At 35.2% G+C, this 14628-nt stretch overlaps 1 pseudogene; it reads left to right on the forward strand.

The window, feature by feature from the left end:
- The first annotated feature begins 10442 nt into the window (after positions 1–10442).
- On the forward strand, positions 10443–11402 carry LOC101115228 (olfactory receptor 51A4-like; annotated as a pseudogene).
- Positions 11403–14628: the final 3226 nt, after the last annotated feature.

The following is a 14628-nucleotide window of genomic DNA, read 5'->3' on the forward strand; positions in this document are numbered from 1 at the left end:
GGTGACTCTTGACAAACAGGAATATTTTCTGTTATCCTGCTTTATCAAAGTTATCCCTGATGAACATAAGCAGAATAGTTAGTATATGATACACCTTTCCTCTAATCTCATAGAGAAAGGAAGGAGTTAACTCTTACAGTTCTTACGTAAGAAGCATTTATTTCCCAGTAGTCAAAAGCATCAATTTCTAGAACAACAGTGTGTACCCCACAAGTCTGGTCATCTCTGACAAGAGCTTTGATGGATTTTCATTGAAGACACTAAAAAATTAAACAGCAAAAGAGCAGAGAAAGAAATATTTACTATATATTATGAGATAAAAATAGAGAAAATTCAGAGTAAATGTCTATGGATTTTCATAAGCTTCCTGTCAGTAATGTTCTTGAATTAATCACTTATTGTTTCTAGGCTATCTTTTAATCCCTGACAGCTAATTTAGCCCTAAAGGCTCACCATTAATTTAACTTCATATTTATTTAATAATGTATAATACTTTAAATTGAAAATATGTAATATTTTAATAGTAAAATAAGCACACATTATATGGAAAGAGGGAATGGAAAAGGATACATATGTATATGCATTCCCTCTTTTACCCACTCTTTTCATATATATATATATATATGTATGTATGTAAGAGGGAATATATATGTATATATACATAAAATAAGGTCACTGTAATTTTGGAAGCTCTTCCTATATGCCTTCCCACAAAATAATGTTAAAATAGATTTACTTCAGACATCTAGTACATGTCATGTGTCTTTAATTAGTAATAATTTGCAATAATACTCTTCATTTCTATGAATCATTTCTTGCTTCTTTTTTTCTGTAAATGAGGTTTCTACATAATCACATTTTACAAAATATTCTATCAAGTATTACTGGATAATGAAGATGTAGTCCATATGCACAATGCCATATCACTCAGCCATAAAAAAGAACAAAATAATGCAACATGGATGGACCTAGAGACTATCATACTTGGTGAAGTAAATTAGACACAAAGACAAATATAATATCGTACTTCTTATATGTAGAATCTGAGGGAAAAAAGGTACAAATGAACTTATTTATAAAACAGAAGTAGCGGCACAGATATAGAAAACAAACATGGTTACCATGGGATAAGTGAGGGGAAGGAATATATTGGGAGACTGGGATCGACATATATACAATACTGTATATAAAATAGGTAACTAGTAAGAACCTGCTGTATAGCAGAGGGAATGTTACTCAATACCCTGTAATAATCTATATGGCAAAAGAATCTTTAAAAAAGAAAAAAAAGAGTGGATATATGTATATGTGTAATTGATTCACTTCACTGCACACTTGAAATTTAACAACACTGTAACTCAACTATACTTCCATTAAACATTTTTAGAAAATAGTAACTGTTTTCCTAATTTTATGACGCTTTGGCACCTACCTCTGAGAACCCATAGCAAACCCATCAATGCAGCCCAAGGCATTTACCATCAGTGGCTTTGGCTTTCAATAACAAACAAGTACTTTTTCCCTTTTGAAAATGCAATTTTAACATTTGGTTTTACTTTCCCTGAACAATCTTCATTGTGCTTGCCTCCGCTAGTGCTGTGTATGCCATACCCTTGACTGATGGCATTGGGCACAGAAGCTAAGCCCTATGGGATAACCAGCCCCTTCAGTTCTGTTTTATTTTAGCCCTGTCTAAGCCTACTGACTGTCCTGAGAAGATTCTTCACTTGCCTCATCCTTTAGTCTAGATATTGTCAGCTTCAGACATCTTCGCCACAATGTCTCAGCTTCTCCCTCATGCTTCTTTGTAGACCCTTAGCGTCTGACAGCTTAAAAACTGAAAGTTCTCAGGCTCAGCAGTCTGTAATTCCAAAGAGGACTTTTGCCTGGCATCTATAATGAGGAACAGAAGGAAATACCAAGCAAACTTTAACTTCGTGGAATAAGAAAGATTTGTCACCTTCCCCCTTTTCCGCCAATGCAGTCATCTCTGTCCTCTTAGAGTTGGACATCTCTCTGTTCCTGTTTTCCAGCCCCAAGCAGTTTACACTGAACCTTCGCTAGCTCTGCTGTCTAAGATGAAGCAGTCAGCCACTCACCATGCTCTGCATTTACCAGTCAGAATAATTGTCCAACACATGTATTTTTGTTTACCTTCTAACAACACTTTTTGCTTAATCTGCAAAACCTACTAAAATCTCTGATTGAATTTCTTTATTCTTCTTCCTTATTCAGAAATTTTGCTTTAATTTCTATTTAAATCTCAACATATCAAAAGGCTCTAGATATTAACATAGAAGTAGAAATATAGAATGCACACATACAAAGATTATATTATGGTCATATTAGAAGGAGATTTACTTTTCCCATGCCCAAAATTATGCTATGCATTTTCCTTTTATTCTTCTAACATTAATATAAATCACATTTTCTTTAATTCTCAGAGAAGTTACAAAAAGTAAGGTGAATCATTGTTCTTTTAAAATATTTTTCTCCATGCTCTACATCCTCTCAGTGCAAACTGCAGCTTTAGAAAACTTCAGTGATTGGCCGGTCCATATTTTTAATTTTGGGACAGGCAAGAATATCCCTATTTATATATACTCTGTTTTTCCTATCCTTTTCTCTTAACTGACTCACCTATGATGTGTTTCACTTTTTCTCAATCCCTTCATTATTGCCCTTTTTCTGTATCTTTTCTTCTGACATTCAATACATTTCGTTAAACATAATTCTTTGGGTCATTTTGTTTATTTTAATGCAATTTAATCACAGTAAGGTGAAAAATAAATAGTAGGAAGAGAATGGACCAATGACAAGATTGTTTCAAAGGGCAGAAAAGACTCATGGAATACAGTTACCTATTCCAAACAGTTAGGGAGAACCACGGAGGATAAGAAACCATTGTATTATAGCCTCTCTAGCATCTTGCCTATAGTCTTCAATTACTTGTTCCCTGACCAACATATCTTAAAATTGTTGATAAATATTGAAGTAGGATATTAAGATATGTCATATACTTCAAAATTGTTTACCTCTAAAGACAATGACACTCCTGTTTTCATTCTTCATAAATTACACATTGTTCTTTCAATGATTTTAGCTCTCTTTAATCTTTGTATCTTAAACTGTGCCAAAATCTACCCACTATTTATTTGTAATTAAAAATTTTGAAATTTACAAGTAAGCCGATTATATCAACATGAATCCCTAATCATACAACCAGTAACTCATTTCCCAATGTTTCAGTTCCATACTGATTTTCTCTGCCTAAACTTTCCTCCACTGCAGGTAAACTCACATTCTCTTTTGATTGCTTTCTCTATTTTTTTTTTCAGCCTTGCTATTATCTTTATATTTCTTCTCATTTCTCTTTGTATTTCTGTGCTTTTATTTTTTTCTCTCTTTGCTTTATTTCTCACCCAAGAAGACTTTTCATCTCTGTCTGAAGATCAAACTTGAATGGATTCCAGAGGCTATAATTTTGATTCTCCACATACCTGAGGTGTTAAAAACCTTTGATCCTGTAAATAATGAGGCTTACATGTTTATACCATCTCTCTATATATTCCTGGTTTCACCTGAGATAGAAGCTTAGGGATTGGTTTCAGAGCCAACTGGATCCCTAGAGATGGAATTAATATAAACAGCCCTTAACTGTATCAAAAGCATGTGATCCTGAAATTTGTAAAAATGTGCCACTACATTTATCCACATACCTCTTCCAGTCCTTTAAAATCTAGTAGTTTTCACTTTTCTAAAGAGCATATGAGAATAAATTCATGATAATACTCTAACCCCCTTCTGTTATAAGGTATTTCCTGCTTTTCACTGAACAGAGCTTTTCATTAGCTATGTGTTTCATAATCATGCATTAAGCTCTAAGAGGATTCAAGTCTCCACACTAAACTCTGTAAAGGCAAATTCCATTCTCTGGTTCATTACAATTTCCATAGTATTTAGCATGGAGCAGTTTTCCAATCCATTCTTTTTCTTAGCTTATATCTTCTTTATCTACCTCTTTGAATTTATTTATAGAGTTTAGAAACAGGATCAATTTACACAAGATATATAGGGGGACTTTTACTGAAATGTACTAAATCTATAAAACAATTTTGGAAGAATTGAAATTTGAATCCAAGAATATAAACCTCAATTAATTAAAGTTTTTATTTTTTCTCAGTGTCATTTTATAGTTTTCTGCTATATAAAAAATTTACTACAGAAAACTCAATTAAATAGAGTTGGGAGACCAGAGGGGGTAGCTCTCCTGCCTTGCAATAATAGGAGAGCCCAAGAGGAAAAAGAAAAACTACTCTTCTTTTCTGACAAGGACTTAACTAATGAAAAGTCCTGGACTCTTTATTTCCAATAGCTTTCCCATTTTCCTTTTTCTCTCTTATAAAAGCTTTTTTCTTCCCTTGCCATATGGAAACTTGCACATGGCTCACCATGGTTGAAGACCCTGAATCACAATTTTTTGCTGATCCTGAACAAACTCATTTTGGCTGGAAAAATATTTGTCAGATTATTTATTTCAGGTCAACATTAAAAAGATAATATATATCTTATATTGTGCAAGTGTGTGTGCCCAGTCGCTTCAGTCATGTCCTACTCTTTGCGGTTTTATGGACTGTAACCCGCCAGGCTCCTCTGTCCATGGGATTCTCCAGGCAAGAATACTGCAGTGGGTTGCACTCCCTCCTTCAGGGGATCTTCCTGACCCAGGGATTGAATCTGCTTGCCTTATGTCTCCTGCACTGGCAGGCAGGGTTCTTTACTATTAGCACCGCCTCTTATATTAGATTTATTATTAAGTGTTTGTACTAATTTATCCTTATGTGAAGAGCATTTAAAATTATATTTTTTCTCAATCTTTGGTACTGATATATAAAAGTAAAATCAATTTATATTTTGTCTTTTTATGAAAAATTATTCTTTAGTTTTATTTCTAATGAATCTTTTGCATAACACTTAGGCCTTATTTTGTACCAAACATACCTTCATAAGTTATGCTAGCTTTTTGATCTCTTATTTCCAAACATTGTGTCTTTTATTATATTTATTGATGTTTTGTGACAGTCTCAGACTTTTTATAACCAGTGTTATTTGGGACTAGCCCTTGTGATTCCAATACGATTGCAAAGCACCCTCATCAAGAAGCATCAGGAAACCCTGAAAATAGGCATAGTAATAATTATAAAAATGATAACTGCAATAGTAAGAGTAGCCACTTTTACCAGTCTTTAAGTGTCACAAGCAAGATGCATGAGTTCTTGTATTTTTCCTCATTTTATAGATTAGGGAATTAAAACTCAGAGTTAAATCATTTGTCCAAAGTTGGGAAGCTTTAACTATTAGAGCATGCAGTTTTTACCTATAATACATATACATACACAAAAGAACATAAATAGATGTGCTTAACAAAACATGGATCTGACTACAGACCCTAAAGCAGCCTCCATGATATAGCTCCAGCTCTGTCTGACTATTCTGCTTCATGGAATAAGGAAGCCTTGTAGGGCATTAACCATAAATGGCTGATGCATATGCATAATGGGAATTCAGTTGACCTCTCTGTAAATTAACTTATTTCAAGACTTACCTGTGGACTTTTCAGTCTCTGGGTACTGTTTCCTGATTTATCATCCCCAGAGTCCTCAGTTCTACTAGAAAGGTAACAGCATAGGAGAACTAGAATCATACTGTCCTGATCAACCCTTGTCCCTAACAACTGGGACTGAAGTAGCTTCATCCTAAATTCATCTCTTGTTTAACCCTGATATGTAAGTACCTGAAAACTGTCATGTTCAAATTATGAATCTTATCAATGAAGATAAGTATCATGAGCTTGAAGATGTGTATCTTAGTCCTAATACGCTGTTGTGCTTTCACTGTTTAATAGCTGCTTCAGTCTCAGGATATACTCAAGACCTGAAACAGTCTGGGTAATACTACCATCACGACTACATAAATATCACTCTACTTTTGATACAAAGAACAAATAAACAGTCTCATTTAATAACTCCCATATAAATAGTGAACTTTATTCTAACTTTAAAGCCATTCTGTATGTGTTACTTAAACTACATTTTTCATATTTTTGTGAAACCAGAGAATTAGGTTGTTTAGGCCCTTCTGAAAGGAAAACATACTGGAAAATTTTCTGTGCAGTATTCTGCTTCCCTCTAAAGTCTCTTAAAAAATAATAAAATAGCTTTGCCAGAGAGGTATAGTATTACCTAAAGAGAGTCATATTCTTTTTTTTTTTTTTTGATAATTCAGGACAAGTAGAGGTTGATAATGATTAGTGTATCATGTGCTTTTGAAAATTTTCTGATTATTTAGTTTTCTCTTCATTAATCAGTAATCAAGTAGTTTTTCATTATATTAAGAAAACTGATATGAGCAGAGTTATTTATAGGATATGGTATAGAAGGATTTACAACTCAAAATTCAAAGCGTTTAAATTGATTTGCTAGATAACATTTGGAAGAAAATTGAAAGAGGATCAGAATCTCCATTTAGCCAAAAAGTAACAACTTAACAGTTGTGGGAGAAGCATTAGCAAGGAAGGCTGATGTTAGAGACTGAACCAGGTGAGGTTAACAGACAAACCAGACAAAAGAGGGGCCCCAGGCAGCAAAAGAACATTCTCCTCCAACAGCTCACTTAGCTTTCACAGTGTGACGCATCTGTCCTGGAGACAGAACTTCCAATCTCTACTTAACGGCATGATCACACAGACCAAACAACTTGCATTCTTGCACAATATCTGTTGGAATAAAACTTTTTTTTTTCTTTGAACATTTATCTCACTCCTTTCAAATTAGTGTCATGAGCAAATTTTGGGAATTGGAAGACCAAGTCTAACAAATAGTTCTCTGCTAGTAGTTCTATGACTTGACACAACTGGATTAGCATTTAGGCAGGCAAATATCACAATGGTGTTAAGTCACTGTAACAAGTTTATTTTGAACAAGGCAATGGCACCCCACTACAGTACTCTTGCCTGGAAAATCCCATGGACGGAGGAGCCTGGAAGGCTGCAGTCCACGGGGTCTCTGAGGGTCGGACATGACTGAGCGACTTCACTTTCACTTTTCACTTTCATGCATTGGAGGAGGAAACGGCAACCCACTCGAGTGTTCTTGCCTGGAGAATCCCAGGGACGGGGGAGCCTGATGGGCTGCCGTCTATGGGGTCGCACAGAGTCAGACACAACTGAAGTGACTTAGTAGCAGTAGCAGCAACAAGTTTATTCATCGTCGTATTATGAATGATTCTTCCAAAGTCTAAACTGAACAATATTCAAACACCTGCCAGGTTTTTTTTCTTTTTAATGGATGTAATTTATTTTATCAAATCTGGGAACTCCTAAGTGTTTCCTTCTGATTGTCTTTCTCCTTGACATCTAATCCTTAATGGTAATAAATATCACTAAAATGTTATAGACAGCCTAGAAATAGAAGTAGTTTGGATAGGGGAAAATAATTATAGCAAGTTGGAGGTGGAGTCCAATCCAGATAATCCAGTTCATGGAGCAGCTGCAACAGCTCAGAAACAATTGAAGGTGGACTTCAATCATTAGAATTTGAGATTGCCAAAGAGAATAATTACAGAAAACAAATAGTTAAGAAAGGGAACATGACCTTTTAAGAATTCTTCATCATGACAACAGGATTATAGTAACACAATGATTGAAAATGTAATTAAAGATAAGAATAGTAGTACCTAGGAACTGCCTGAATATTTCAAATCTGAGGAGTATTATCAAATCCCTCATAACAAGGATTGATGATAAACTTGCAATTAGCTCTATTGTATTTTTGGACAAATTTGTACCTTAATTTATTATTTTCCAAGGAGCACACGAACAAGTAATTCTCAACAAAATTAATTTTTCCCGAACATAAGCATTAACAAATTATATTTCTAGAATTGTATCTAACTTTTGATGGTGAATTTTACTCAGTGTGATGAGCTGAATCATATATGTAAATTTCCACTACACACCAAAACGTATAGCAAAAATAGATATGATAAAAAAGACAAAAATACATTGTTATGCTCCTTAGGTCAGACAACAAATATCAAATATATTATAGGTAGATAGATAGATATTTTGAGATGCAATATAAAAACACATAACTGTGTTGAAACTGAATCCACAAACCCACTTGATTCCTACTATAGAGACACATTGGTGGTTGGCAGCTCAGCACCTATATGAGACTCAGAATGATAGCGCCTCATGTTTGACAAGGAATCAGTTCAAAGAACCAAGTTATTAACCCACATGGAGGGTGGAAATACCTGTTGTCATAACATGAGTCTGCTCCCAATAACCAGCTAGGTCTTGAGATTGTTGGGGGAAAATGGGCAACACTGCACTTAATTCTCCTTTGAAATAAGATCCCTTACCCATTATAAAAAGACATTACAATTTACAAACTTCAGGAAGTCAGAAGAGCCAACTACTACATCTAATCATGGAAAAGGAATAAAATAAATCTAGAAACAACAAGGAAATTTCCACTCAAGATGGGATTATAAGTAGAATTGTAAAACAAAGATGAAGACTAATACTGACAAAAATATTCTACAATTTCAATAATAAGGATACTTACCCATGAGAAAAGAAGCAAATCAAACTAGAGATGAATTTTGGAATTTGACAACCTTATTATTCTCAAAAAAATTAAAGACCATAATAACAATACAAATAAATGAAAAATTATTGGGGGAATTGGTAGCTATAAATTGAAATTGTATTTACACAGTTATATAAATTATAATTTTATAATTTATAAAAGATATTTTATGAAATATAAAATATTTAAATTATTAACTATTTAATATTATTATTATTAATATTATTATCACTAAAGATTATTAAAATAACTTTTATTTTAAAAGAAAAATAGAATAAATGAAGTAAAACTCAATAGTTGTTAGAGACCAGACACAGATAAAGACAGAATTAATAAATTAGAAGGTAGTACTAAAGAATGCACCAAAATGCAACATAAATAAAGAAAGAGTTTGAAAATATGAAACAATCTAATTAGTAAGTTAGCTGGAAAATGTTGAACTTTTTCAATCTAACATGAAGTTATTACTAAATAGACAATGTTGAAAGTTACAATGGCAGAGGACATTCAAAACTGAAAAATCAGATTGAAAATATCAGTCTCCAAGTAGAAGATATTAATTGTAAATCTCTACCTATGTGCTTCATATTGAACTGCAGAACATCAATGATAAAGAGAACATTGTAAGGACTAAAAAGAGGAAGAACACTTCAGCTAAAAGGAACAAAAGACTATGTGCCAGCAAGAAATAGATGTCCATGAAGAATCGATTCAGGAATGATTTTTGAAGGATTTCTTTACAGAGGTGTATACAGGGTACAAGCTTCTTGGGTGGCACTAGTAGTAAAGAACCCATCTGCCAGTGTAGGAGGCTTAGGAGACAGTTTGATCCTTGGGTCAGGAAGATCCCCTGGAGGAGGGCATGGCAACCCACTCCAATATTCTTGCCGGGAAACTTCCATGACAGAGGAGCCTGGCAGGCTACCGTTCATAGGACTGCAAAAAGTCAGACATGGCTGAAGTAACTTAGCCTGCACACTCGCATCAAGGATCAAGGGGAAGAAAGATGATGAAGGAACATTCAGAAATGTGGTAGGAGGAGAATATGCAAAAATAAAATAAACAATATAGTCTGATCACAGGCTTCTATGACAACAATTTATGGTATTTTTCTATATGACTGGTGTGTGCGTTAGTTGTTTAGTCATGTCCAACTCTTTGCAGCCCCATAGACCACAGCCCACCACGCCCCTCTGTCCATGGGATTCTCCAGGCAAGAACACTGGAGTGTGTTGCCATTTCCTTCTCCAATGCATGAAAGTGAAAAGCGAAGGTGAAGTTGCTCAGTCATGTCCGACTCTTTGCGACCCCATGGACTGCAGCCTACCAGGCTGCCCCGTCCATGGGAATTCCCAGGCAAGAGTACTGGAGTGGAGTGCCATCATCTTCTCTGCCTGAACAATGGAGTGTTATATTTACATAAGAAAAGCAAAAGTCTCAAATTCTTTATTTGGAAAATAGATAATTATATGTAACTATATTCATTTGTATAAGATATTGTCTGTATGACTATTTAGTTGAACCATCAGTCCTTGTGTTGAATGTATGTCTGTTATAAACTATATCTCTCGTAGGTTTCAATTTGTTTTCCTTTTCTTTCAGTTTTCATCTTTAGTTGGATATTGACATCTAACTCTATACGTATCTATTTTTATCCATTTAGGTTTATACTTGAGAACTATATGAATAGCCATTGGATTGATAGGACCTTAAATGATTGCAATAGGCTAGAGTCAGGCATTTGAGCCAATCTGTTTTCATCACTGCAGAAAGTGTTTCCTCTTATTGATTTCCTCATATTCTGGCATGTCCATCTTCAACACCAGTGAAACTGATATCCCTCCCTTCTTCCTCATTGGAATCCCAGGGCTGGATTCTGCCAACATTTGAGTCTCCATTCCCATTTGTCTCATGTACATTGTTGCCATCATGGGGAACTGCACTATCCTCTTTTTCATAAAAATGGAGCCTTCTCTGCATGAACCCATGTATTATTTTCTATCCATGTTGGCTGTCTCTGACCTGGGACTGTCCTTCTCCTCTCTCCCTACCACGCTAAGAATATTTTTGTTCAATGCTCCAAGAATTTCCCCCAATGCCTGTATTGCCCAAGAGTTTTTCATTCATGGATTTTCAGCTATGGAATCATCAGTACTTCTCATCATGTCTTTTGATCGCTTTATTGCCATCTGCAATCCTCTGAGATATGCTTCTATCCTAACCAGTACCAGAGTCATAAAAACAGGCCTTGTCTTTTCTCTCAAAAATGTTTTGTTGATCCTTCCTTTCCCTTTCACCCTGAAACATCTAAGATACTGTAAGAAGAACCTCCTTTCCCATTCTTTCTGCCTCCATCAGGATGTCATGAAGCTGGCCTGCTCTGACAACAAGATTAATGTTGTTTATGGCTTGTTTGTGGCTCTCACAGGCATTCTAGACATAACGTGTATTTTCATGTCCTACATTCTGATACTTAAAGCAGTGTTGAGCATAGCATCACAGAATGAAAGGCTCAAAATCCTCAATACATGTGTTTCCCACATCATTGCTGTGCTCATCTTCTATGTTCCCATTATCTCCCTAGCTGTCATCTACCGGTTTGTCAAATACAGCTCCCCAGTTGTTAAAATCCTCATGGCTGATGTATTCCTGCTGGTACCTCCATTGATGAACCCCATTATATACTGTGTGAAGAACCAGAAGATAAGAAATTTGATTTTAGTGAAACTGTGTCAAAAATACAGCTGACAGGAGTTCTTAACCAAAATGTAAATCCAGTTAGTACAAGACATGGAGCAGCAGAGTTAATTAATCACACCATATATTAACCACTTTACAATATACAATATCTTCTCTCAATTTGTTTATTAAGATTGAAAACTCAGCCTTCCTGGTTAAGGATTTAGGATTAGAGTTCTTATGTAAACATAAAATGTTCTAAGCTCTCTTTTCGCTCAGCTTTCCTTACTAGGCTTTTGAACACAATAGATACTTGCCATTTTGATCATGTTTAATGTAATATTCTATGTGTGTATACAACTGTCTAGTGATTAGAAGTGACAGAGGATTGATTGTTCATTTAAAATATCCGTTTTCAACACATAGTTTTTCACTTGATGATGTATACCTGTGCTCTCAGGAACTGAAACTGAGAAGGGCAATGACAGCCCACACATGGAGCCAATAAGACAAGCAAGTATGCATGTACGCAGAGTTTACAAAAATACAAGATTAATTTAGTCCATTTATTTTGTTGTATTATTTCTTCCATGAGCATTAAGATATCATTTTCTAAGTTACATAAGGCAGAAAATTTTCTGTATTCAAAAGGCAAAGCAAGAGAGTTCCAGAAAAATTTCTGCTTTATTGACTATGCTAAAGCCTTCGAATGTGTGTATCACAATGAACTGTGGAAAATTTTGAAAGACATGGGAATACCAGACCACCTGACCTGCCTCTTGAGAAACCTATATGCAGGTCAGGAATCAACAGTTAGAACTGGACATGGAACAACAGACTGGTTCCCAATAGGAAAAGGAGTATGTCAAGGCTGTATATTGTCACCCTGCTTATTTAACTTATATGCCGAGTATATCACGAGAAACACTGGGCTGGATGAAACACAAGCTGGAATCAAGATTGCCGGGAGAAATATCAATAACCTCAGATATGCAGATGACACCACCCTTATGGCAGAAAGTGAAGAGGAACTAAAAAGTCTCTTGATGAAAGTGAAAGAGGAGAGTGAAAAAGTTGGCTTAAAGCTCATCTGGTCCCATCACTTCATGGCAAACAGATGGGCAAACAGTGGAAATAGTGTCAGGCTTTATTTTTGGGGGCTCCAAAATCACTGCAGATGGTGACTGCAGCCATGAAATTAAAAGACGCTTACTCCTTGGAAGGAAAGTTAGGACCAACCTAGATAGCATATTCAAAAGCAGAGATATTTGCTAACGAAGGTCCGTCTAGTCAAGGCTATGGTTTTTCCAGTAGTCATGTATGGATGTGAGAGTTGGACTGTGAAGAAAGCTGAGCACCGAAAAATTTATGCTTTTGAACTGTGGTGTTGGAGAAGACTCTTGAGAGTCCCTTGGACTGCAAGGAGATCCAACCAGTCCATTCTGAAGGAGATCGTCCCTGAGATTTCTTTGGAAGGAATGATGCTAAAGCTGAAACTCCAGTACTTTGGCCACCTCATGCGAAAAGTTGACTCATTGGAAAAGACTCTAATGCTGGGAGGGATTGGGGACAGGAGGAGAAGGGGATGACAGAGGATGAGATGTCTGTATGGCACCACTGACTCAATGGACCTGAGTCTGAGTGAACTCCAGGGATTGGTGATGGACAGGGAGGCCTGGAGTGCTGCAATTCATGGGGTCACAAACAGTTGGACATGACTGAGTGACTGAACTGAACTGATAGCTCATTTTACATTATATAATTTGTTTTTTCTCTTATGCAAGAATATAAATCTTGGGAAGGATTAATTTTCATAAAATAACAGCTCTCACAAAGAAATAAAATAACATCCATTATATCATTTAACTCATTTTTAATGAAAGACCAGGCAAATGATACACTTAGTACAAAGGAGACCAAATATAAAAGATACATTTATGAAAAAAATTACATAATTTGCAAATGAGTTGAAATATGACTTCTTCCATCATATAGGACACATGACAATTGACTCTCCACCAGATAATTTATGTGAATGTCTACCAACATGAATTATTTTGACTGCTATTAGTATCTACAACTTGCGGAGTTGGAAAATAGATTAAAGACAATGAAAACTCCATGTCCCCACATGATGAGAAGTAAATAATCCATCAGCGTGGACTGTGAACAATGAAGAATTTTCCATTGAAGGATACCTTTTTTCATATAGCCTTTTCCATTTTCATGAAATATTATTTCAAAGAAAATTCATTCTTGATCCAAGAAAAGGCTCTCCTCATTAGATTTGGCTTCATTATTTATACAGATGAAGAAAGAATGTTAATTTATCAGATAGGATTTCCTAAGTCTTCAGTGCTGGAAATTTCCACATAGAATCTCAGATAGGATGTTTTAAAACTGCTATTGTATTCTATCAAAAGAGGAAAGAGAGGAAGCTATAATAAAAAATAAATCCATGATCAGATTACTTCTCAGGTATCCAAACATATGGGCAGTATTTTACTTTCTTGCACTCTGCAACTCATCCCACCATTCTGACCTGCCATTCTGATCTCTTTTACCATCTCTATGGCTACCTATAAGTCAAGTAACAGACTAATTTACCTAGGCGGGCTTTGTCAGCATAGACTTTGCAAAGTCAACGTTTATTCCCTAAAAATGACTGGTCAGACCTGATTAAATGAGTAACATTTTCAATCTTGCATAATCAACTTTTCAAATTATGTCATGTTTAAAAAGAGGACAGGTTCTTATTATTACCTATAAAAGTAATACATTGTACTGAGAAGTAAAGACCCTCAATAAAAATTTCTTGAACTCAGAGGATTCCGTGAGAATCAGCTATGACTTCATAATGTTTCATTCAATTCATAAAAGCAGAGTCTATTAGATTATTATAACTTAAGAGAATGAGATACAGCCTCATTATATATTCAGAAAATAGAACATAAATCACATCAACAGTATTCCAAACAAACACAATAAAATGTTACTCATCAGTTCATCCAGTTCTATGCTATTTATTCTTGTTCCACTCGATCTTGTTTTAGCAGTCTCATGAACTTATTTGTCTATTGACTAAAAAGAGTTATGGAAATCGTGATTCAGCCCACTGGAACAGCCTGAAAGTTACCCAGGAGTTGAGTCATAAGAGTTTGTAGTCATTGATTCAGTCCTTTTTCATTTGTTCTGGCAGGTTCCTTTTGTGTTGAAGACAAAACTCCAGCCCTATTGCTGAGTGCAGAGCTTTCATGAATGCATATCAGAGTTAAATAAAAATTATCTATTATTT

This window comes from Ovis aries, chromosome 15 (assembly GCF_016772045.2).
Source record: "Ovis aries strain OAR_USU_Benz2616 breed Rambouillet chromosome 15, ARS-UI_Ramb_v3.0, whole genome shotgun sequence".
Lineage (NCBI taxonomy): Eukaryota > Metazoa > Chordata > Mammalia > Artiodactyla > Bovidae > Ovis > Ovis aries.